This window comes from Oryx dammah, unplaced genomic scaffold (genome assembly GCF_014754425.2).
Source record: "Oryx dammah isolate SB20612 unplaced genomic scaffold, SCBI_Odam_1.1 HiC_scaffold_18, whole genome shotgun sequence".
Taxonomy (NCBI): Eukaryota; Metazoa; Chordata; class Mammalia; order Artiodactyla; family Bovidae; genus Oryx; species Oryx dammah.
Window position 1 is genome coordinate 96,352,141 of NW_024070202.1, and position 26,932 is coordinate 96,379,072.

Genomic DNA, 26,932 nt, shown 5'->3' on the forward strand with positions numbered 1-26,932 from the left:
CCCCACCGCCACCCTTACACCCACAGCTACTCTCAACACTTGCCACCTGCTCCGTCTTCCCTGTTATCTGTGGAGCAGATGAGCAGAGTTTTGTCTGGAGTAACTCACACACATAGCATCTTGATGTTCTTCACAGCCTTCTCCTCCCTGGAGCTGGGTGGGCGTGCCTGCTGTGGTGTCCGTTTACTCAGCCCTCATCATGCCCATAGCAGGCACCTCACAGACACAGAGACGCATCCAGCTGCCTAGGGGGTGGTGCTTGAGTGAGTATCTCCTTGGTGCAAACCAGGAATTATTGCATTGTCTTTGTTCATAAGATATGAACTGTTGCTATGACAGGATACCACAGACGGGGTGGCTTCTAAACAACAGAAATCTATTTCTTACTGCTCTGGAGGCTGAGTCCAAAATCAAGGAGCCAGCAGATTCTGATCTGGTGAGGTCCCTCTTCTGGTTCATAGCCGACTGTCATCTCTCTGTGTCCTCACATGGCAGAAGGGCCGAGGGAACTCTCTGGGGCCTCCTTCATAAAGGCACTAATCCCATCCATGAGGGCCCCACCCTCATGACCTAAGCGCTTCTGAAAGGCCCCACCTCCTAACACCATTACACTGGGGATTAGGTTCCCACATGTGAATCTGAGGGACACCATATTCTGTCTATAGCACACGGTCACCCCTGCATGACTGTGACACTCACTTCTGAATGGATGGTGGCATTTTCACACCCACATTGTTCACAACCTCTTGGGCTTACAGGATAAGGTGATAAAGTCAAGGCCATAGTTAAAGGGTTAAATTCACAAGTTTTGATGAAGGGGATTGACTGCCCCACTCTAAAAGCTGAGCTGACATCTGCCTAATAGATTCAACTCAAACCTGTATCATTAACATGAGAGCACACCAGGCCAGATGGAGGCAAGGTGGCCAGCATGCCAAGGCTGAGATACCAGGTTTGTTCTTGGACATAACCAAGTCCGACTTCCCCTCCCCTTGAGCCATAAATGAATAACAGTACTAGGTGCTTGGACTTCGCAGGTGGCTCAGTGGTAACTAATTCACCTACCAATGCAGGAGATATGGGTTCGATCCCTGGGTCAGGAAAATCCCCTGGAGAAGGAAATGGCAACCCACTCCAGTATTCTTGCCTAAAGAATCCCATGGACAGAGGAGCCTGGCGGGCTACAATCTATGGGGTCACAAAAGAGTTGGACACGACTGAGCGACTGAGCACAAACAAGCACTAAGTGCTTCAGGTGTTTGTGGTTAAATGAGATATTACACGTAGCATCCTTAGAGACATCCCGTCACTCTCAGCAGGAAAGGTGAAGTCAGGACACCCAACACCTCCATAAAACCCTGCATTTCAACCTCACAGCAGCTCAGGCAGCAAGGCACCACGGCCATCCCTTTACATATGAGGAAGGGCAAACCCCAGGCCATTGAAATCTGCCCCACATCACACAGTTAGATTGGGAAGCAAAATTACGAAAGAGTGGAATTTTCCGGTTCCATCCAAGGGGCCCAGACAGGAAACCTGGTGAAGGCCTTCAAACTGCCCCAAGAAAGGAAAGGAAATTGACTGTATTCTCAGCCACCATAATTAGCATTTTAAATAAGAATATAAAATAATGGCTGTTTCCATATAGTGGGTAGTAACTATCCTGGTTATCCCCTTTTATTCTCACAAAACCCCTACATGGTTTGTATTTTATAGAAATGGAAGAGCAAGAAAGTGAGGTAACTCGTCTAAGGCTACACGATGAATACATAGCAAATTTAAGGATTCAGCCCAAGGCTAGCTGCCCGGGGCACCCTTGCCCTTGGCAGTATGGCTGGCATGGACGTGAACACCTTTGGATTTCTCAGCAGGCCCTATGCCTGGACTTTCCATTCCTCTCTCTCTCTCTCTCCCCACCCACATCCACCATGTGCATTTTCATTAGGCTTCTTTGCCCAGTGATCTGTTGATTTGTTATATTAGAATTGCAAACAAATGCTCTCATTCTGTCCTCTTGCTCCCCCGCTCCTGCCCTCCTGGCATCTGGAATTCAGCATTGATTTTTCTGGCCCCGCTCCACTGCCTGATTGACACTTCTGGTTGATTTCACCTTAGAGGCCTTCAGTAGACTTTCCAGGCTCCCACAGGAGCCGGGTTTGGAATAGCACATCACCTGGATCAGGGGCCCCCAACCTCCGTGCCGGGGACTGATACCTCCTGTCAGATCAGTGGTTGTGTTAGATTAGAAATACAAGGCACAATAAATTTAATGTACTTGAATCATCCTGAAACCATCCCCCCAAATTCCAGTCCATGGAAAAATTATCTTTCACAAAATCAGTCTCTGGTGCCAAAAAGGTTGGGGACCGCTGACCTAGAAAAGCTGAATTGAACCACCTCCCCACCCCCACGCTTACCTGCTCATGGATGCCAAGACTCAGCGCCCCCTGGATTCTGTTCCCAATGTACCTAGTGGATGGGTACACACTCCTCAATCCATCAGGGATCTCAATGTGCAGGGGAGCCGGGAGAAATCGCAAGAAATGCAATATCCTTACAAGGTAGGACCAGTAAGCCTGACCTCTTAAGTACTGACGTTTTTCAACCAGACCTGGGTAATTCGACATCTTGTAGATGACAAAGGGGATTATCCTGGAGCAAAACGGATCAGAAGGTGTGAGGAAGATGGGCTCAGTGAGCAGGGTGGAAAGGCAGTGGGATACGATCTTGAAAACAGAGGGGTCCTGATCTCGAACCCATTGAGAAACCTTCAGAGAAGTTTTTTAAAGATGGACTTAATAATCCTCAGAGGTCATCGAAGCCAGTCCTCTGTCCAGGCCACACAGCATATCTCAGAAAGATGGTCTTCTCTCCTAAGTTTAAGAACTCAACTGCATAGATTCTCTCCCAACTTTCACTTTTTGTCTCTGATCATTCTGTTGGGGCACCAGGTACCAAATAGAGCTACATTTTCCTTTCCTAAACTTTCCATCCCCAGTGGATGCTGCCCAGTGATACCCAAGCTGGAATTTTATGGATGCCACCACTCTGCCAATAATATCTGGACCCAGTGTTCTGTTAAGTGGTCGGTGGATGACCAGCTCAACAGGGAGGAGACTGGTAGTGGCAGGCCAGCTCAGGATAGCCAAGTGTTAAATTTTAGGGATTCTGGGATCTGGCCGTTAAATCGTTGGTAATTTGAGCTCATCATGGAGGGAACAGTTATACCACAGAAACTGGCATAAATCAGGGCACATTATAAAATGCTATAAATCAGGACATTTTTTTTTCCTGGAGACTGAGGGGTTTATTGAAATAAGTGCCAGTCAGGTGATAAGCTTAAATAGAGACAGAAGGCAAAGAACGGGTGGAGTAAAAGATGGAAGGAATGGAGGCAAGTCGAGGAATCCACACTCTTTAATCTCTTGGAAAGAACAACCTTTAATTTCATAATCACCCCTCCTCTTCATCTCCTATCCGGGTACAACCTCATTCTCTCTTCATCTATGTCACTTCCTCCCAGGAAAACTATCACTGGTCACACTTTCATAGCTAAAATGAGAAAGGCTGAAGAGACAGGTGAATCTTGGGATTCTATCATTCCTCTAAAGCTATAAATTGGAGATAAAAGAACCAGCTAAGAGCACTTGACCAGAGGCTGAATTCTAGATGTACACTTATATGAAGTTTAGCTATGGTCGTCTCCAGCTATTCCTTATATAAATGTTTATTCTACCCAGCCAACTGATGAGCTCATCAGAATCAGAGACTATACCTTTTATTGCTTATACATTCTTGACAGTGTCTGATAAGGTACCAAAGACAAACAGATAACCCACAAATATTTGGTTTATTCAGTTCAGTTCAGCTCAGTTATGTCCGACTCTTTGTGACCCCATGGACTGCACAGCATGCCAGGCTTCCCTGTTCATCATCAACTCCCAGAGCTTGCTCAAACTCGTGTCCATTGAGTCAGTGATGTCATCCAACCATCTCATCCTCTGTCATCCCCTTCTCCTCCCACCTTCAATCTTTCCCAGCATCAGGGTCTTTGCCAGTGAGTCAGTTCTTAGCATTAGGTGGACAAAGTATTGGAGCTTCATCTTCAGCATCAGTCCTTCCAATGAATATTTAGGACTGATTTCCTTTAGGATTGACTGGTTTGATCTCCTTGCTGTCCAAGGGACTCTCAAGAGTCTTCTCCAACATCACAGTTCAAAATCATCAATTCTTCGATGCTCAACTTTCTTTATGGTCCAACCCTCATATCCATACATTTGGTTTATTAACTGAACTGAATCAAACTGATGACAAACCACCCACTGACTTTTCATCAGAACCCTTTTTTTTCTAATGAGGTGAAACTTAGCTGTTGGCTTGACAGACAGATACTAGGTCATACATGATCTTGACCTTGGAACTTACTTGAGCTCATGCCTATGGCTCCACCTCATTCTCATTTTCCCAGCGGGCTATCTTCCTACTTTCCAGTTTCCCAGGATCCTGATCTCCTGTTAAGAATGATTCTATTTGAGATCGTGGTTCTTAGTAAGCTGCTAACTTGGTCACTGATAATACTCAACTGTGTACCTGAGACACCCGCAGATGAGGGCAACCCAAAGTCTGGTCAGGCCAAGACAACAAAGGGAGCCACCTCCAAAGTGGCTTAGAAGCTAGAGGAACCATCTCCCAAAACCTCCTGCCTGATGAGTGCTTTTCCCACAGTTGATCCACTACAGGGAAACCAGTGCTCAAGGATTTGAAGAGACATATCCTGGTCTCTGACCCCCAGCTCTGTGCCCACAAAGGGTGAGATGTACCTCATTTGGAAACCTGTCTTTCTCTGACTTCCCTGTCACACATGGCAGCCTCCATCTCTCACGCTTCTCTTCCTTCCCCAAACTTCCCCAGAAGCAGGATCAACATGCCCTCGGTCCCCTGGACTAGAGGCCGAGATGCTGATTCAAATGCTGCCTTTAAAAAGGAGGTCAATTCTCCCCAGTCTCGTGACTGCTCTCACTGAAAGCTGCCAGTGGGTGTTCGTGGGTGCCAAGACCTCTCTGAGAATCTTCTTGAAGACTCTGAAGAGTGCTCACTCACCCACTGTTTTTATAGATGACTTCAGAGGGTTCATAAGGCTCCAAAAGCTCAGTGACTCCCAGGCCAGTGACTCCAGATTGAGGACACCGGATGAAATGCCCCTCCAAGTCACACTGTTCACTTCCTTCCTGGACACCAGCTCCTATTTTTCACCTCCTGAATCCCTCCCTGTCTCCAGGAATGAAGAGGACTACTGAGTGGGATCCCTCCACGTTACAGACTGACATCACAGAGGCTGTGGAAGAGGCTCGGGCTCACACAGTAAGTGACGAAGAGAGCTGGGGCTGGGATGCATATCTGAGGGCCTCTCTCTGGTCCTCAAAGCAGCTACATGATGCTGCCACCTGATGCAGTTTCCACAGATCTCCGAAACAACCACATCAAAACTTTGGCCTTCAACTTCTCCTCAGCTAGGAGTTCCCACCAAAAGGTTTCGGGAAGAAGGACATGCCCCTCCCAGGGGGCAGGTAGGTCTCTAAACAGACTAGGCAGAGCATCTCTGTCCATCCTGAGCTGACATCTACAGGACTGATGCTGGAAACGGACACACCACTGACTCCAGCATTAACAGGGGAGTAATAGGAGGCTGTGCATTTTAATCCTGCTCCAGCAAGTGGACACATTCACCTCACACCCACTCCTTAACTCCTCCAACCACTTGGTGGCTGGAGAGGGCTGTTCCCCACCAGGCAGCTGCGGGGATGGGAGTTAGGACCTCTCCCTCCCCTCCAGAACCATCTCTGCATGTCCATAGGTGAAGACTCTGTTCCATTCTGACCTCGAGGTGCTCTGGGCAAGCTGGAGGTCCCGAGAGACCCAAGTGGGTAAATCAGGCCTCTTGATTCACAGCTCAGGACCCCAGGCAGGAGCCAAATCCCAGAGATCTCAGAAAGAAGGTGATTGAAGCCTGAGGACAATTCCTGGATGACACTCTCTTCTGTATCCATCCCTCCAAATAGGGATTGTATAAACTCAAATGTTCCTGGTTGCTAATTTGAGATAAGCTCCTAGCTACCAAGACCCACCTGCCCCTTCCTTTTAAATGACAATTGTCTCCTACACCTACAGGAGACCGTGGACTAATAGAAAGTGAGAGGCCAGGTGGAGTGAGCCCAGACCACAGTGAATGAGGGCTCACCCTTCACAGCTGAAGCATTATCCACGCTGGCCAAGAGGGCTCACCCAGTGAGCAGTGAGGAAGACAGCTGTTTTCTGCCTCCATGTCCTCTGGCTGAGGTCTGCTTTCGGTTCCCCCTTCACTGCACCCCCGTCCTAAGCCTTCTAGGGGTTTCCACAGGAAGGGAGCTGGAGGCAGTGGCAGTGTCCTTCCAACCAGCATCACCTCCACCACCATGAACTGATGTGCTGAACAGCTCAGGAGGAGGCAGGGTGGAGAGTCTAACAGGGCAGACAGCTCTGGTCCTCAGACAGTGAGGGAAACTTGCCAACACATAGGAATAGACATTAAACACAAGCATTAAGCAATGGAGATACCTACTCCCAAGTAAAAATTTTGGAGAGGGCTCTCTTACACTGATTTCCAGCAAGGAAAGAACTTTTCTTTCGTGGCCCCCTTGCATTTTGTTGTAGGCTGTGTCTGCTGTGTCCAGAGGGGAGAGAGCAGTGGGGTGAGCTGTCAAGACTCATTTTTGCCTGTGGAGAGTTTTCTAGGAGGAGAGGGAGGTGAGAGCTTGATCTCTGGACCCAATTGGATGCCAGGTAGGGAAGGCCATGCCAGGCCCACTCGGAGAGAGCAAGCTTGCACACTTTGGCTGCTTCAGCAGCCCAGAACAGACTGGGTACACCAGGCTGGGGTCCCCAGGCACAGGGGTGGGGTGTGTGGGCTGTGCAAGTTTATTGTAGCAATGATCCTCCTAGAGATGATGGCCAATGAGCCTCCTTTTCTTAAATCAATAAAATTTCTGCTTCCCTCAGGGTTAGATTGGACATTCTTCCAAGATGAGGCTCAAGGCATCAGACACCAAAACATTACATCACATTTACTGCTCTTTTTCTTCACCCAAAGTCCCCTCCCTACTCCAAAAAGGCACTCTGGAAGGACATACAAGTGATTCTTGGCCTTTCTCTTGGAGTAATCATGAGTTTATTTTTGTCTTAAATCTGGCTGAGCTTTAAGAGTCAGAGAATAGGCAAAAAGATGTTTTCCTCCCCTGCTTTGACTAGGGGGGAAATGTTTCCAAAAGAACTCAAAACAGTTATCTGTCATCATCTCCCCACTGGAGCACCCTGGCAGCAGGTGTCTAAGAAAGGGAAATCAATCCAGGATCAAGAGATGGAAGAGGCAGGAAGAAAAGGCAAGGTTTCTGCTTCCTCTGTTAGGGTCCCACCTGCCACCAAGTCCTTCAGGCTTTCTCAACCCCAGGGAGCTCGCCCAGGCCCATTCCCAGCAAGCAGAAATGAGTAGGGCTCCAACAGCAAAGGGAAAAGATCATAAGACGGTCTAACACTGGAAAAGCAACGGTGGCCGTGTGTGCTGCAGAGTCCGAAAAGACATGGCACAGAGTAAGCTTCTAGGCTCAGATCCCTCCCAGAAATGGTCACTAAAGAGCATTCACACATGATGGGCTTCCCTGGTGGCTCAATGGCAAAAAATCCACCTGCAATGCAGGAGTCACTTGAGTCATGGGTTTGATCCCTGGGTGGGGAAGATCCCCTGCAGGAGGGCATGGGAACCCACTCCAGTATTCTTGCCCGGAGAATCCCATGGACAGAGGAGCTTGGCAGGCTATGGTCCATAGGGTCACAAAGAGTCAGACGTGACTGAGCAACTAAGCATACACACACACACACACACACACAATATTAGGTGTGGTATGAGAGGCATGAGGGGCAGGTACCCAGCCCCCAGGAAGAGGATGTTTTGGCCTCCCGTCTGTGTAGGGAAAGACACAAAGGAAGGCCACACCCACCTCGTGAGCAACTTAATCTAACCCAAGCTCTCTGGTCTCAAGCAGGGAAGGGTTGGGAGGATAGGAACACCAGCGTGGGGGACCAGGGGAACAAGTATCAGCTGGAAGACGGCTCCCAAGATGGTCGGAAATGAAGGCCCTAATTACATTCCTCCATTGGCTATGACCTGGGGTCACCACACACCAGCAATTATTTACTCTGCCAAAGTGATTAGGGAATTGGGGCCAGGGAACTGATACTCTGGGGTAGAGGGACACGGGGGTATGGAAGATGAGGCCAGTGACGGGAAGGATGCTCTTTTCGCATCTGACTCTTCCTAACTGGGGTCAGCACAGGCCTCAGTGAAGGAGCTGTACCCTCACCTGGGTCTACTCTTTGATCTTGATGAAGTATCTGGAGGCCCAAATATGAAAAGAGAATGAAAGAGAAAAAAAGAGAAAAAGGTCAAAGAAACAGTTGCCCATTAACAGGTGAGAAGCCTACAGAAATCAGAGAGAAGATGGAGCAGATTCAACAAACTGCCCTGCACCCCCCAGGATGAGAGCAGAAAGATCGGTTCAGGCAAGTAGGACGACAGCAAAGACAGGCCAGGTTGGAGAGGGAAGGTGACAGGCCCCAGCCAGAGCTAGATGCTGTGCTTCTCTGAGTGTGGTCCTGGGTCAGCAGCGGCAGCAGCACCTGGAAGCTTGCTAAAAATGCAACTTCTCGGGTCCTATTCAGGGGGCTTTCCAGGTGGCACAGTGGTAAAGAAGCCACCTGCCAGTGCGGGAGACATAAGAGACCTGGGTTCGATCCTTGGATCAGGAAGATACCTTGGTGAAGGAAATAGCAACCCACACCAGCATTTCTGCCTGGAGAATTCCATGGACAGAGAAGCCTGGTGGGCTGTAGTCCATAGGGTCGCAATGAGTTGGACACGACTGACGCGACTTAGCACACATCCACGCAAGCACTGCGGGTGTATTGAATCAGAAACTGGGGCTGTGTGCTGACCAGCCCCCACCCCACCCCACCCAGGTGATTCTGTATCACATTTAAGTCTGAGAACCACTCTGTAGGGAAAGGGGATTCCAATTTGGGGTTCCATCCTTTACCGCTAGAGAGTTTCTTCAAATTTTGTGTTCAAAACACCTCTTGAGACTGGACATTGCTTTCCATGAAAATATAATCATTTTATAGACAGAGATTTTGTCTTTGACCACATCAGCAGAAATGACATTTGAGTGTAGTTCTTTCAGAAGCAGCGGAACGTGGTTTGCGTGGAGCACTCAGCACACCCTTGTCTCAGCTCACCTGCAGGAACAGAAGGTATGTGACAAGTCGCCCATCGGGTACGGGGTGCCTGTCATCACCACACTGTCCTGTCTGCAGGGGTGGCAGTGGTATCAGGATTGAAAGCAAAAGTCAAGGAAGCAAGTGTTGAGCACCTACTATGTGCCAGCTACTGCCCTGGGCATTTCACACACGGGATCCCACTTAATCCCCACAATAGCCTGATGGTGTGCATAGGAAAACACACTCAGAGGGGTGAAGTAATGTGATGGAGGCCACACAACTATTGTCTCCCGTTTGTTCCACTATGTCGCATTGCCTTTTTCTCTAAAATTATTAAAAGAATAGCCCCTCAACCCAAATCCGCCATTTTCTTTGCAGTTAATTTGCAAGCCATGACACCCAGAGCTGCCTGACAAAGAGCTCGAGTTCTGTGCGGGGCGCACCATGGCTCTGGCTGGAAAATGGCTCTACAGACAGCAGGTGGAGATGACCTTGTTATAGACTGAACCGTGTCCTCTAAAATCCGTACTCTGACCTCCTCACCATAGCACCTCAAGATGTACTGGGTTGGCCAAAAAGATTGTTTGAGATGTTTCCATAAAACGTTATGGAAAAACCTGAACAAATTTTTTGGCCAACCCAATATTTGGCGATAAGGTCTTTCAAAGGTAAGTAAAGTAAAGTGAGGTCATTAGGGTGGGCCTTAATCCATTATGGCTGACATCCTTATAAGAAGGGGAATGTGACCACAGACAGGTGCAGAGGGAAGGCCATGTGAAGACCAAGACAGCCATCCACAAGCCGAGGGGACAAGCCTTGGCAGGATCCCTCCCTGCCAACCCCTTGACCTTGGACTTCCAGCCTCCAGAGCTATGAGACAACCAACCTCTGCTGTAAGCCACCTAGTCTGTGGGCCTCCGTTACGCTGCCCCCTCCTGTCCCCTCTGTGAGCCGTCCACCTTCTCACAGTGCCTGCAGTGGCCCCTCTGGGCCTGATTCTGGCCAGCAGTGCAGGCGCCCTGCATCCCGGCCCTGGACAGGGGCTGGAGGCTGCAGAGGTGCCCCCTCCTGCCTGCAGAGAGGCCAGGACCGCAGGGAGACAGGAGGTTCTGGGGGGCAGCACGGCCTCCAGGGCCCTTCCTCCCTGGGCTTCCTGTGCACACACACAGCAAGTGCTCACTTCAGCCATTCCAGGGTTTACTTCCTGTCTGACAGATGCCCAGAGAGAGAGAGAGAGCACAAAGTCCTGACCACGGAGGAAGGAAAAGCCCAAAGGTAAAGGGAGACTCACAAGAACAGGATACCTTCAAGAGAGAGCGAGTAGGGGCAGCTGGCTCCCACCCCGTGCAGAGGGGACGGGTGGGGGCTGGGTAGCAGCTGTGTGGGAAGCAGAACTAAAGAGGAGGGAGAAAGGGCCAGCTCACAGCCAAACATGCTGGTGTCTACACCACACACGTACACATGCACACACACACACACACACACACACACACAAAACTTGGGGGTGCTGCTTGCACTTAACGCTTTTAGACACAGCAGATCCCATTGCCCTCACACACACACACACACTCCCACACCAGCACAGTCTACACATCTTTGGGGCGCACCCACAAGCTAGCTGCTGAGTGAGGGTGCCCCTTAGAGGATTCCCCCCTTTGCGTTCACCACATACTCTCTTATTCTGGGCTGCAGAACTGGCCCTCCAGCACACAGCTGTGAAGAGAATTATACAACCACAGGGCCTGCCAGGACTCTCCCTGGAGCCTGGCAGATGGGAGGGGAATGTGGCCCAGACTCTCCACAGCTAGTGTGGGCTGTGAGTGCACGGCTCCCAGTAAGCAGACTTGCAGCCTCCACCCCCGCTGCCCCCTCGTGCCCTCTCCCATCTCAGGAGACCAAGGATGGGCATGGTGAACACGCGGAGTTGTCAGGAGAACAACGGAAGTGAGGCTGGACTCTGCAGCTTGAGGCACCACCAGAGAAGGCGGCCCCTTTCCTGCTTCTGGGCCTGAAATAGGGTTGGCTGGGGAGCAGAAGGGAGGCTGAGCCACTTGGATCTAATTACTGTAGAAGCAGTTTGGTGGTCCTGGTTTGCTTCATCCCTGTTCTCTTTTTCCAAGCCCAGGAGCTCTCTCTGCACTCGTCTCTCTACCAATTTCCTCGGAAGAGGCTGAGGGGCAGAGCAAAGCCAAAACAACCAGAGGGGCTAATCAAGCGGGTCTGGACAGTGATGGGATTACAGTCAGTGACAAATGTTATTAGGAAGCTCTAACCGTGCCCAGATAAGTGTGTGACGGGAAGATAACAACTCAGCTGTGAGGCGGCTGGCCACCCGGGAGCCCTTAGACTGAGCCCTGATGGGGCCTGGAAGAGAGGGGAGGGGGCAGGGAGGAGCTGATGAATCAATCAGAGACTGAGGGCGGGACTCCCTCTCCATTCACAAGGTAGATCACCCTCTGCCCAGCTCCCGCTCCCCTGGGGGGCCCTGGGTGGGACTGGAGATGACCCACCTGTTCCCAGCAAGATGACAGGCACCATCTTATTTGTCTCACACTTCCATTTACACTTAATGGTTCTATGTGTTGTAAACCTCATCATTTCTGTTTGGATCTTCTGAATACATTCTGCCAACCCCGGATCCGTTCTTCCATGCCACAAAAACAGATGGAGTTGGAACTTTCCCACCGGTACCTGAGGGCCCTGCATTTCTTTAAACTTTCTACTTTGAGGTAATTCTAGATTTTCAAAAGACTTGCCAAGATAATACAGAAAGCTCCCTTATGCGCTGTGCTTAGTCGCTCTGTCGTGTCCGACTCTTGCAATCCCATGGACTATGGCCCACCAGGCTCCTCTGTCCATGGGGATTCTCCATGCAAGAATACTGGAATGGGTTGCCATGCCCTCCTCCAGGGGATCTTCTCAACCCAGGGATCAAACCCAGGACTCCAGCATTGTAGGCGGATCAAGCTCCCATATATCCTTCCCCTAATGTTAATATCGTACATCACGATGGTATAATTCCCAAGACAAAGTTGGCTAAACTATAGGCTTTGTTTGGATTTCACCAGTTTTTTTTTATTAACATCCATTTTCTGTTCCAGGACTCAATCCGAGATCCCACAATGCACTCAGAGTGACTTATATTTTTAAATTTTCCTTCCTATCCATTTGAGAGTTTTTGTTACCCAAGTAACAAAGTGAATTGATAATTTGATGAAACAATGCATCATCTATCCTTTAAATATATTTCTCTGGTCCCACCCAGTGACTTTTTCACACAATGCAATGAGAAGCATAGAGAGCGGCAGAACGAGTCGGCAACCTTGTGATACAGGGTGACAATGCTTTACAAAGGAGGGTATTGTGGAGAACATGGTGAAAATCAAGATACGAGGCTGAGTAATGGCTCCCAGAGACATCCAGGTGCTAATCCCTGGAAGCTGTGATTTACCTTACACAGAAAAATAGACTTTGCAGATGTGATTAAGTTAAAGGCCTTGTGATGAGGAGACTCTCCTGGCCCATGTGGGTGGGAGCATCCTACATGCAATAACAAGTGTCTTTATAGGAGGGTGGCAGAGGGAGCTTTGGCTACACAGAGGAGAAGGCAAGGGAGGAGAGAGCCGAGATTGAAAGCTGCTATGCTGATCTGTCCCTAAAGATGGAAGAGGGAGCTGTGAGCCAAGGAATGCAGCTCTAGAAGCTTGAAAAGGCAAGGACATAGAAATGGACTCCCCTCTAGAGCTTCTGGAGGGAGCACGGTCTTGCTAACACCTTGATTTTGACCCACTGAGACACATTTCGTACTTCTGAACACCAGAACTGTAAGAGAATAAGTCTGTGTTGGTATAAGCACCAACTTTGTGGACATTTATTACAGCAGCCATAGGAAACTACTATCCAGATGATACCACCCTAATGGCAGAAAGTGAAGAGGTATTAAAGAGCCTCTTGATGAAGGTGAAAGAGGAGAGCTAAAAAGCTGGCTTAAAAAACTCAACATTCAAAATACTAAAATCATGGCATCTGGTCCCATCACTTCATGGCAAATAGAAGGGGAAAAGGTGGGAACAGTGACAGACTTTATTTTTCTGGGCTCCAAAATCATTGTGGACGGTGAAGGCAGTCACACAATTAAAAGCTGCTTGATCCTTGGAAGAAAAGCTATGACAAACCTAGACAGCATATTAAAAAGCAAAGACATCACTTTGCCAACAAAGGTCTGTGTAGTCAAAGCTATGGTTTTCCCAGCAGTCATGTACAGATGTGAGAATTGGACCATAAAGAATGCTGAGTGCCAAAGAATTGATGCTTTCAACTTGTGGTTCTAAAGAAGACTCTTGAGAGTCCTTTGGACAGCAAGAAGATCAAACCAGTCAATCCTAAAGGAAATCAACCTTAACTATTCATTGAAGGACCAATGCTAAAGCTGAAGCTCCAATAATTTGGCCACCTGATGCGAAAAGCCAACCCCATTGGAAAAGACCCTGATAATGGGGAAGATTGAAGGCAAGAGGAGGAGTGGGCGACAGAGGATGAGATGGTTGGATGGCATTGCTGACTCAATGGACATGAGTTTAAGCAACCTCCTGAAGCTAGTGAGGAACAGGAAAGCCTGGTGTGCTGCAGTCCATGGGATTGCAGAGAGTCAGGACATGACTTAGTGATTAAACACATGTTCATAAAAGGCAAAAATGGGAAACCATTCAACAGTGAAACAGAAAAGTAAATTTTAGTATAGTCCACAATGGAGTGCTACACAAACACAAGAATGAAAAAGCTGCAACTCTGTGCAGTGATAAAAATCCATGTTTTGAACAAAAGACAGAAAAAAATGAACAGACACGAGACAGTGGATGTGTGATTCCATTTGTATAAAGTACAAAACCAGAGAACCTAATCTGTGCTGTGAGAGATCCAGAGGGTGGCTACCTTAGGGAGGGTAGGGGTAATGACCAGAATGGGGCTGGGGGGGTGGGGGGTGGTGCATGGTGGGGACTTGATTCTTGATTTGGGTACAGGTTACATGGACAAGTCTTGCAGGTGAAAACTCACTGAGGCGTACACTTAGGCGGTGTGCCCTTCCCTATGAATATGATAGTTCAGTAAGAAGTCATCCAAGAAATCAAAGTTGGGAAACGGTTCCCCCACCAAGCCCATCCATTCCCCAAGCCGCTACAGCGGAGAGCTGGGCTAAACGCTGAACGGGACAAACACAGCCAGCAAGGTCTGCCTATTACCATAATTACATCTCTAGGAATATGCAAAGCCCTCATTTTCCTTTCATGTCTATAATGTTGTGGGGACACGGGATGCAATTACAATCCTGAAACATGCAGCTTAGTGAGCATAACTGCATACATTTCCGAGAGCCTGGGTGAGGCAGGTCCACTCACACACCGTGACTGATGCAGAGCGCGGCCCAGCCTCCACCTGCCTCCTCCCATCCAGCCATGAAGCTCTTGGACACGCTGGGCTGCTTGTCTGAACAAAGACAGCAACTTTGCGGGCAAATTTTCTGGGACAGAATCCCTAATTTAAAAAATACGTGAAAAAGCACAGGGCAAGATTTTAACTAAGATCTTGTTTTTAACACCAATAAGATTTTTTTGTTTAGGAAAAGATCCCCTATCTTCTTTTCCTATTTGAATTTCAATCCCTTGGTCATAATCTATCATTCAAGAGATGCTGAGAATGGTAGCAAATGTGAACAGCGAGGAATGCTGGGGATACAAGAGATGTAAGTGGGCTAGAGTAAATTTGCTTTTGTAAGATTCTTTCAGGTGAAGCACAAGAGGGTGTTAGTGATGCTGTGAGAAGAAGATAGACAGGGGTCCAGTCCTGAGGTTTTGTGGGGGTTTATTCCCCTTGGGAATTTCCAATCCATAGTCCCACTCCTCCAGACATTCAGGCCAATGGTCAGCGTGCTGGAGAATCTGGGTTTGTTTTATCACCAGCCCAAGTAAGCACTGACTGGAGGGTAAAACCAGGGGGGTAGTTGTGGGGGGTGAGGAGCCTGAGGTGACATGGGAGGCTTCTCTGCATTTAATGCAAACTATCCCTGGTGGCTCAGCAGTAAAAACAACTGCCTGCCAATGCAGGAGGCCCGGTTTAGGTCCCTGGGTCAGGAACTAGAGGAGGAAATGCAATCTACTCCAGTATTCTTGCCTAGAGAATCCCATGGACAGAGGAGCCTGGAGGGCTATAGTCCATGGGGTCGCAAAAGTGTCGGACATGACTGAAGCAACTAAACAACAACAATCCCAGAACAAAGTGGACATCATCTTTCAGTCATCTGCGGGTTTCAGTTATGCATATCACATCGCCCTTCCAGAATACAGATAACTGGAGTTGACTAACTTGCAAATGAGTCCAACTTTGGCCACCTCATGTGAAGAGTTGACTCATTGGAAAAGACTCTGATGCTGGGAGGGGTTGGGAGCAGGAGGAGAAGGGGACGACCGAGGATGAGATGGCTGGATGGCATCACCGACTCGATGGACATGAGTTTGCGTGAACTCAGGGAGTTGGTGATGGACAGGGAGGCCTGGCGTGCTGCGATTCATGGGGTCGCAGATTCGGACACGACTGAGCAACTGAACTGAACTGAACTTGCAAATATGCCTAATTTTCAAATTCACATCTGTACAAAGAAGTGAGCCCACACCTGGCCCCTTCTCTATTCCTTCCCCCTCTGAGGATAACACTTACACACACGCTAGCCATACGTCACCCTGCCAGCCTCTGAGGACATGCATAGTGAAGGAGTACCACTCTCAAACAATATTTTATGTTAAGTTAGCGAATATACCCAGCTTTGTTGCTGGTAAGCATTCACATCTTCTGCTTCCAAAAGGCCAGGTATGGAAATTACAAGTTGGCAACCAATGGCAAGAATACTTATGACTACATACAATACATGTACAACATAAAAAGAATTCAAATCATAAATTCTCCAAATATTTTCAAGAATAGCTGCATGGCTACCCCTCCCTCCTGGGGCTCCACTGAGTCCACCCCTGGCATGACAGCACTGTAGACTTCAAGGGCTTCAGGTGTCAAAGGGTCCCGGGTAAGGTTTCACTAAGGTGGAACCAAGTCAAGTCAACACGCTTGGAGGTGGGTTTCCAACTGAGAAGTGGACTGGGGGCTTCAAAGCAAGAAGGCAGTGTTTCAAGTCAAAATTGTGTGTATACCGTCACAGCCTCCCTGCCCCGCAGTTTCTCTCTGTTCTTCCTTTACTGTGTAAAATGGGAAGAGTGAATCCTAACCTCTGCTAATCACACATATCACTCCTTGAGAGGGGGAATTTGGCTTTTCAGTGAAGTACAAACACAGAGAGAGACATAAAAAGAGAGAGAGTGAGAAAGGCAGAGAGAGGTACTGGAAATCTAAACATTTCAGAAGAAAGTCCACATTGCTCTTTTGTGAACCCACCACACCTCCCTTAGTAAGTCTGGACACACAGAAAAAATTAACAAAAGGACATCCAAAAAGTAAAAAAGATGGCTGACAAATATCTTCTCTGAGAGAGATTTACCATGAAGGAAAAGAGAGAAAGAACCAATACAATATTGTAAAGTAATTAGCCTCCAATTAAAATAAATAAGTTTTAAAAAATAAAGAAAGAAAGAATTAGGAGAAAAAAAAGAGAATGCTTGGGAAATTTTCTTATTCGATTTGCAGGAAGATTCAAGAGGACTTTGGTCTGAAAAAAATCAAAGTAAACAGTATCTAGAGCAGAGGTCAGCAAACTTTTCCTTTAAAAGACCAGAGAGTAAACATTAGCAGTTTTGAGGGCCACATGATGTCTTTGGCAATCACTCAGCTTTCGCAACTGCTCAGCTTGGCTCCAGTGGACAACAGGCAGGGGATGGGTGGGAACAGATCTATACTGCAGCTGTCCTCTGTCTCTCACATCTGATCTAGAAGGAAGAGCTCATCAGGCACGTTTAGATGAGTGGCCTGAGTTAAAACCTCACTGAAAGCAGCAGAAAGCATACTGCAAAAAATCAAGTTAAAGAAGTAAAGATACACTTGAAAAACTTTCCCAGAACTTGGATGATAGCGAGGAAAAAAAAATGAAACCTGGATGACAAAACCAGGGGACCTAACATATATATATATATATATATATACATACTTGTGCTGTGCTTAGTCAGTCAGTGCAACCCTATGGACTGCAGCCTGCTAGGCTCCTCCGTCCTTGGAAATTCTCCAGGCAAGAATACTGGAGTGGGTTGCCATGCCCTCCTCCATTATGTATATATATACATATATTTATACATAAAATCATCATCATCTTTTCTGAGCTACACATTTGAGGCTACAGATTGAAAGAGCATATTGAAATATAGTGAAAAAGAAATTAAATCAACAAGTATACACATAGTGAAACACTTCCTTGGTATCTAGAGAACATTCTATAAACCTTCAGACAAGTAAAAGGAAAAAAACATACAAAAGAACTAAAATCCAATTGGCCTTGGGCTTCTGTCATGTATTCATTGCCCAGAGACAATGGAGTAATTTCAACAACTTTGAGGAAAGGAAAATACTAAACCAAGTAACCATTTACATGTAAGGTCAAGAGAATGACATTCTCAAACATTCAAGGGCTTAAAAATCACATTACAGTATTCCCTTCATGGAAAAAAAGAATGTCTTAAAGGCAAATGCTGATCTACCAAAAGACAAATTAAAATTAAGAATCCATAGGTGAGAAATTTGTAGGTTGACAGACCCTTGAGCGATGAATAGCTATTCAAAATAGTGGAAATGCAAAAACACAATGTTTGAAATGGATGAATGAATACTGAAATGATCATAATGTAAAAATATTAGTATGAGCTTTGAAACTTATGTCATATTAAGGAAAACTAGAAAGTTGGAGGAGGGAAAGGACATAAAACCATAGTGTTTAATCCTTAACTTTGATGTTTATGAATTTAAATCTGCTTTTAAAAACTTAAGGATGATCTATATTAAGTTCAAATAAGGTGAATATTTGCCAGATCACCAGAAGGAAGGAAGGCAGAGAAAATTCAAGCCATAGAGCAAAAATTAACAGATAAAAAGGAAACAGGAAATAAATGCATTAAAAAGGAAGCTAGAAAGCCTAAAGATACAGAAGAGCAAAGGTTGCCTTATAAAATATTAGTCTGTCATTAAAAATCATGTTGGAAGGGCATTTAATCACATAGGAATATGCTCACAATGAAAAGTGGGACAAGGGCACAACATATAAATATGTAGATATTATAGATGTTACATTATCTCAATTACATGTATATTTATATTTTACATTTTAATTTTAAATTGCTATTGAAGTATAGATGATTTACAAAGTTGTGTTAGTTTCAGGTGTACAGCAAAGTGAATCGGTTATGCTTCTTAGATTATATTTTAAAACAATAATATTTTGGATATATTCGGATAAATACTAAAATTTTACTTCTATTTTTAATGTGGCTACTGGAAAATTTTTAATTGCCCATGTGGCTTGAATTCTATGTCTGTGGGACAGCACCTGTTTAAGATAAATAAAATGGGATTTCCAGGAAGAAGAGCCAAGCAAACAGAAGTGAAACATTCATGAGAAATAACAGAAGAAAATTTCACCCTGAGCTGAAGAAAGATTCCCATCTTTAGATGAAAGGTTTTTAGAGCATCTATGCACATATTTGGGCTTCCCAGGTGGCTCAGTGGTTCAGAATCTGCCTGCCAAGCAGGAGCCATGGGTTTGATCCATGAGTCAGAAAGTTCCCTGGAGGAGGAAATGACAACCCACTCCGGTATTCTTACCTGGAAAACCCCTTAGACAGAGGAACCAGGCAGGCTCCCCATGGGGTTGAAAAGAGTTGGACACAACTTAGTGACTAAACAGCAGCAGCAATAACATGCATATATTTAAGGTACGTTTTTAAGAAAAAAAAAAAACCCACAAACATTCACACTGTGTCAGTTGTCATTTTCTGAAGATGGTAGGATTTCAGGTGGTTTTTCACTTTCTCATATATTCTTTTTGAACATTTTCCACAAATAATACATATTGCTATGTGTGTGTTAGTCGCTCAGTCATATCCAACTGTGTGTGATCCCAAGAATACTGGAGTGGATAGTGATGCCCTTCTCCAGGGGACCTTCCTGACCCAGGGATCGAACCCGGGTATCCTGCATTGCCGGCAGATTCTTTACCATCTGAGCCACCAGGGAAGCCCATATCTATTGCTATAATAAGTTCAGAAAGCAACAAGCACTATAAAAATAAGTTTTAGGGTGCCATGAAATCAAACTGAGGATTCTTCCCTCAGTACAGAATGGAGGACCAAGAGGATCTGGAAGATATTATCAGTGTGGGTTGGGTTCACGCGATCAGGGGACACTATTAGCTGGTATCTGGGTTTTCCATCTCCCGCTGCCTCTGCACTTTTAGCCCTCAGGAGTCTCAGGACCCTCTGAGAAATAATTTACCATGAAAGATCCACTTTTCCCAGTCTTTACTCTGAGTTTTGTGCCACGTGCTTTAATCCTCACAGCAGCCCAGAGAGGCAGATTTTACTAGCCCCCTTTTACAGATGAGGAAACTGAAGCCAGAGAGGAGGAGAGGCATGTTTGAGGTCACACGGCTGGGAAGGAACACTGTCAGGATCTGAACCCTGGCAGCCAGTGGACAGACTGTTTTTCAAATCCCCTTTCTTTTCTCTCTTCTGGAAGTTAAGCAAAACTTGTCTGACTTCATTGCTATTCTTTTCTAATCTGTCCCTACTTTGCTCTGGCTTAGGAGGACACAACTGTGAGGGTTGCTATCTCTTACTTTCAGCTGGACCGTGAATACAAATGCCCCAGCTTCTTGCACAAAGACCCTGCAAGCCGCACCCCATGAGCACTTCCTGAGCAGACAGACTATCCCTCCAGTCTAGTTTCAGGAGAATGAAACCGAACCAAATTCATCACAACTCCACCCACCCCCCACGTCCTTCCCTCAGAAACCAAGCATACAGTGGAGGCCCAGCAGTCTGGCCAATGGACGACAAGAGTCCTGAATCCATCTCCCCACAGGCTCGGCAGCAGCTACAGAAACCCAAGCTGGCCATCAGCCAAATGAATAAAATCCCTATCTTCTCCAAAAAGGCAGGGGAGGGGAATGGAGCGCTTCCCTCTGAATTGCAATGTTACTAGGACACAGTTTGCTGTAATAATACCAATTAACATTTCTCCCCCATCAGTAGTTTCTAGTACAGGATAAAAATAGCAATACACGTGGTGAGAGATGTGGAAAATAACAATGGGGATGTGCTGGGGAAGAGCCCAGCTCTGTCTCACCTAGAAGGGTGGGGGAGGCAGGCAGGAGGGGAGAGTCGAGGGGACTGCAGAGAACCTGTTAGAATGCCTTCATTCTTCTCACCTTTCTACATCTTGCCCCGAGCCCCCAGATGTGCGCTAAAGACACCTATGGAAGAGTGAAGATGGCATTGAACACGCAATCAGAGATGGGATGGTTGAGTCCCCACCCTGCTCCTAATTGGCTTTGTGACCTCGCTTGAGTCAGGTGACCTCTCTAAGCTGATTCTTTATCTGCAAGATGAGAGTCAGGAATGGCGGCCCCTACTTCACAGGGGTGTGTGCCACTTAAAGGGGGTAACATACAGAAGAGCTTTGTCAATTGTAACGGGAGACTCAAATGTTAGAGGAGGTCCCTAGGTATTATATCTGGTGATGGCAGTGAAGCAGGTGACATTTGCCAACACAACCTGCCGGTGGTGGTTTAGTCTCTAAGTCATGTCCAACTCATGTGATCCCCTAGACTCTAGCCCACGGTTCCTCTGTTCATGGGATTTCCCAGGCAAGAATACTGGAGTGGGTTGCCACTTCCTTCTTCAGAGGATCTTCCAGACTCAGGGATTAAACCCATGTCTCCTGCACTGCCGGGCAGTCTCCTGCACTGCCAGGCAGTCTCCTGCATTGTAGGTGAATTCTTTACCGCTGAGCCACCAGGGAAGCCCAATGCAACCTTCATTGGTTAGCAAAAGAAATTTAGCCTGAGTTAGCCTCACTCTTCTCAGCAGGGTTAAAATAACACTAGTAGCTCAGATACTCTGTCACGCAAGCTCTGTAGACATCATTTCTGACCTAGCACATGGGCCCGCACCTGTCTTCAAGGATGTTTCTCAAGTGGAAATATCTCATCCTCAAGACAAAGATGGCCTGGCCAACAGCCACTGTCCTCATAGCCCTGAGATATTCAACTGAGGAGCAGATGCCCAGTCACACTCAAGGCATTTCTGCAGGGCTAGCTTCCCTGTAAGAGCCATCACTCAGAACCTGACATAGCCCTAGGGAACCCAGGTGACGTCTGTGATGGTGCGACAGTCAGTCAACGGAAGGCCTTTTCCCTTTTTCCATCCCCTTGCACAGTTACCTCCTTCATTTTCCAGCGCTCCCCCCAGGGGACACAGGACACAGCCCAGATGTCAGGATGAGTTCCTCTTTCAGTCTAGACCACCCACAGGGCAACAGTGTAGGCTGGGGGCACCCTGTTGGGCTGCATAATGCTGCCTACAATCCACGAGGCATCCTAAGAGGCTGGGGGCCATTGGGAAGACAGAGAGGGAAGCTCTGAAACCACGTCCCTCTTCCCCTCACCTATCCCACCAACACCAACCTAGACTGAATTTTATAGTTTATATTTGACTTCCTCATAGTGTGAAAGTGTCTCAGAGGGTCTTGGGGGCTTGGTGTCTTGGTGGTTCAGATGGTAAAGAATCTGTCTGCAATTTAGGAAACCCAGGTTCAATCCCTGAATTGGGAAGATCCCCTGGAGAAGGGAATGGCTACCCACTCCAGTATTCTTGCCTGGAGAATTCCATGGACAGAGGAGCCTGGTGGACTACAGTCCATGGGGTCTCAAAGAATCAGACATCACTTATCAACTAACACTTTCACTTTCCTCATAAGGTTTTCTTTGAAAAAAAAAGTTCTCCAAAAAGCTTCAAAAATTTTTGCTCTAGAAGCTTGTAATAAGTCTACGGAAAGGGGATCTTGGGCCCTGGGCTGCAACAGAGTCACCTAAGGGCCTCTTCCCCACCCAAATAATGACAATGTTTTCTAAGTGACAAAACGCAGTCCAACAGGAACACCATCTAGAATTTCCCTGGACGTGTCGCTACTGAACCCAAGGACAAGGAATTGTCTCATTCACAGAAATAGCTCTTCTTCCTCTCTTGTGTGCTGCAGTACCAGGACCATGGGCACAGGGGTGTCAGCTCAGGCCAAGTAACCCAAATGAGCAAAGCGCTCTCAGTGAGTTGGAAGGGACATGGACAGAAGGTTTGGGGGAAGGAAAGAAAGCAGAAAGACCACGAGGAGGCAACTCCCCGTGGAGCTGGAGGAGAGAGGGGCTAGAAGAGCACCCGTGAGCCCATCTGCTTCTTCTGAAATGCACATTTTTGGAAAAGGAGGAGGAGGCTCAGGAAGGAGAGATGCCCACTTAGAGCAGGAGAGCATCCCTTCAAAGGGAGCAGAAAGCACTCGAGCAACAACAGCCTACTCTCCCTGGTACCCACACAGCTGGGGGCTGGGTCCCAACTTGGGAACCATCAGGAGGTCAGTCAGTGGGAGAGCCACTTGCCCCAGCTTGTTCCCTGGGGACATGGGAAGATTGAAACCATCAACCAGACAGGCAGGGAGGATTTACACATCATGGCTTGGCTACCAAAGATCTCAGGGCAAGGAGAATGAAGAGAGAGAGCCTATTTGAGTCCATGGGAGAAATACAAAGCTGAGGGTACCATCTGATACTTCTGGGAGGCTGCAGGCATCATGGATGATGTGCTCAGCCCAAGGCCAGCAAAGCACAGTGAGCACAAGCATGGGCTCTGAGCACCCTGCACTGAGATCCTGCCTCCACGGCTTTAATCATGTAATCTTGGGTTAGCCTCTGAACCTCTCTGGGCCTGTTTCCTCAAGCGTCCTTGACAATAACAAGCATGTCTACTTTGCAGGGCTTCCCTGGAGGCTCAGACAGTAAAGAATCCACCTGCCAATGCAGGAGACGCAGGTTCGATCCCGAGGTCAGAGAGATCCCCTGGAGAAGGAAATGGCAACTCGCTCCAGGGTTCTTGCCTGGGAAACCCCATGGACAGAGGAGCCTGGTGGGCTACAGTCCATGGGGTCACAAAAGAGTTGGACATGACTCAGTGATGAAGCAACAACAACTACTTTTCAGGGCAGTCCTGAGGATTGAATAAATTAATTAATAAATTACATCATCCAGAGTAGTGCCTACGCTTAGCAACCATGCACCAAATGTTGGCCAGCCAAGTCCCAGACAAATACCCCGACCATAATGAGCCCCACTGGGCTCAGCCCCACCAACTGACGGGCATGAGGTGGGTCACTCAGGCTCTCAAGGTGGCAGCAGGACGTGAGCAGCAACTGTCTCTAGGCACAACCGCCTCATGTGGGGCATTCAGCCCACTTCCACCTCTTCCATCTTTTCTTTTCCCAAACCCCTCCGTTTCCCTTCTTTGGAAGTTTTGTAAATGTTTTCTAAGTTCCTCCTCTGTGCTCTTTTCATAAAGTCAGATCGCCAAGCCAACTCTCAAGAAGCCTAAATGAGTATGGTCGTGAATGCACCCATCGACTCACAAATAAAAGTACCTTGGGGGCTGGAGGGTTATCCCCTGTCTGGAATGTGTTGTAGCCTGTTAGAGAAACTCGCACTATCACCCTCCAACCTTAACTGGCCATCATAGTCACTAGCAACTCCCTAAACAGCTCCATCAGGTAATATCGCCCACCACTTGATTCACACATGGGAAAGCTGCAAGACAGCCTGAGAAGTTCCTGGTGGGGAAGGGGTTGAGGTCCCATAGGCTCTGATCTTCCTGCCAGCTTGCCTGTCTCCTCACTTATCAAGAAATCAAATAAGAGAAGGAACTCCCAGTCCGCCTGCTCTGGAGTCCTCCCCAGAGCTTTGCAAAGTGGCTGGTCTGGGGCCAAAAGAGGTGTGAGGTTCACCGCCCCCAGTGGGGATGGTGCGGGGCCTGCATTCTTCTTCCAGAGCTGCAACAGTCACACTCTTTTGTGGTCAAGGTGACCCATTAGGCAAGAGCTCAGGGTTCTGCCTGAGGCCACCAGCCAGAATTGTTTGCTGTCCCCCGGAGGGTGGGGGCAGGCATGTGAAAGACCTTGGCCTCATTACCACCCGCTTTGGCCAACTTGGCCCACCAATCCTAGGCTCTGAAAACTGGTCCACTCCCAGGCTGCTCTCATCAAGGGCTTCCTCAAAGGTCTGCTTCACAAGCACGTTTTCTGGCCTGCAGTAGACAGTGGGGAAATGAACACACAGGGAGGCCAAGGTTACTGCCCACGATCACAACGTGTCAAAGTGGTGAACCAGGGACCAGTCTTTCCGTCTACTCCCACGATGGCCAAAGAGAGAGCTCCCATGGGTGGTGTGGAAGGACCTTGTTTCCGAGTCATTCTAATATTTTAAATAAGCTCATCATCTAGGGCGGTGGTCTCCAAGTGGTAGCATGTGCCACGCGTGGATGACAGTGCTGCTGAGAAAATCAGCTTCTTGGCAGTGGGATCCTTGCTAGCTCATTTTGGAATGCCAGCATCCCACCATGGCATAGCTGAAATGTTCCAAATCTCTCAAACTTAATGAAACACCTGTCCTCTCTAACACCATCAGAGGTAATTACACAGGGCTCTCACACAATCATACGTACCCAGCCTCCAACTGCCTCATCAGCTGCTTCCCCGGGTATATACCTAGGTGTGTTCCCTGTCAATCCTGGCATGACCGAGTTGGAAGAGCCCCTCCTTCTTAATTCTCCAGGAAAATTGGCATAAAATTCTGTAGTCTGGTATCAGCTGGCCTTAGATAAGTTTGAAATAATTATGACAGAGTTAGGAAAATCTTTATTTTTTATTTATTTATTTTTGGCTGTGCTTGGTCTTCACTGCTGTGGGGTTTCCTCTAGCTATAGCGAGCAGGGGCTACTCTTAGCTACTGTGCACGGGCCTCTCTGCGGTGGCTTCTCATGTTGAGGAGCACAGGCTCTAGGGCACTCAGGCTTCAGGAACCGTGGCATGTGGGCTCAGTAGTTGCACTTCCCAGGCCCTAGTGGTTGCACTTCACAGGCGCAATACTCGTGGTTTAGTTGCTCCACTGCACCTTGGATCTTCCCAGATCAGGGACTAAACCCTTGTCTTCTGCATTGGCAGGTGGATTCTTTACCACTGAGCCACCAGGGAAACCCAGGGAAATCTCTTTTTTTCTAAACAACTTTTTTTTTTTCTTTTTGCCATGTCACATAGGATGTGGGATCTTAGTTCTCCTGTAAGTGTGTTAGTCACTCAGTCGTGTCCAACTCTTTGCAACCCCATAGACTGTATAGCCCACCAGACTCCTCTGTCCATGGAATTCTCCAAGCAAGAATACTGGAGTGGGTTGCCTTTCCCTTCTCCAGGGGATCTTCCTGACCCAGGGATTGAACCTGGGTTTCCTGCATTGCAGGTGGATTCTTTACCATCTGAGCCACAAGGGAAGCCTTAGTTTCCCTGGTGCTGCTGCTGCTGCTAAGTCACCTCACCTACCAGGGATCAAAACCCACTCCCTTGCTATGGAAGTGCAGAGTCTTAACCACTGGACCACCAGGCAAGCCCAGGAAAATCTTTTTTTAAACAACTTAAGTTTTAATTTTTTGCTACATCACACAGCATGCAGGATCTTAATTCCCCTACCAGGGATTGAACCCATGCCTCCTGTAGCGGAAGCGCAGAGTCTTAACCACTGGACTACCAGGGATGTCCTAGAGTCAGGAGAACCTTTACATTCAAACTGCCAGACTTTAGATGACTGATGCACACACATAGGGTACTGTTGAAAACTTAGAATTCATATTTTAAAAACTCTATTTAGAAACTGTCCCCATTGGTCATTTTGTAGATGAATGTTTACACATACACCACACATATTCTACTCAAACACATTTTCCTAACAGTGTTAGTCTGCACGCTCAATCCCCATGAACCGCAAAGGGAAAAAAAAATCCTCATCTTGGGAGCCCAAAGACTGAGGTCAGATGGGGAAGTCTTGACTCTGGTGAGAAAGTAGGAGAGACAGTCACAGGCCCACACAGAGCTCCAGGGTCCCTTTCTATGCCAGTACGTCTTTTCCTTCTTCCCGCAGGATGCGGAGAAGCAGAAAGAGATGAGAAGAAAGGCAGGGCCAAGCTTTAGAATAAGTCACCAAAATGGCAAACAGGTCTTCTTCAGCTTTTCCAAGAACAACCCCACCCCATCCCCACACACAGAACTATATTTATGTACATACTGTTACACACACATATGAAGAGACAAAGAATTATAGAACACATCAGCTGTTCATTTTCATAAGCCCAGCTGAGAGCAATCCTGCAATAGAGAAGCCTGTGGTGAGAGTCCAGGGATTGCTACCAGCAGTGAGGGAAAAGGCCAGTCTCTACCAGGTTCCGAACGCACGCCCTGATATGCCTAGAAGCTTCCAGCATGCAGAGCCACCCAAAAACGTTAGTCTCAAGTGCGTCCTTCTGGAGCCTCAGACTCCCCATATGCCCCAGGCTCATCTCTACCC

At 47.6% G+C, this 26,932-nt stretch overlaps 1 protein-coding gene and 1 long non-coding RNA gene across 3 annotated transcripts in view; one reads left to right on the forward strand and one right to left on the reverse strand.

Moving 5' to 3' along the window:
* Nucleotides 1-26,932, reverse strand: part of PLXNA4 (plexin A4) — a 425,409-nt gene that overhangs the window by 357,793 nt on the left and 40,684 nt on the right. The window lies entirely within an intron of this gene.
* LOC120877374 lies at nucleotides 14,734-25,696 on the forward strand. Its single transcript, XR_005724328.1, has 3 exons — nucleotides 14,734-15,003; nucleotides 22,633-22,635; nucleotides 25,671-25,696. It is a non-coding gene; the product is annotated as an uncharacterized LOC120877374 (long non-coding RNA).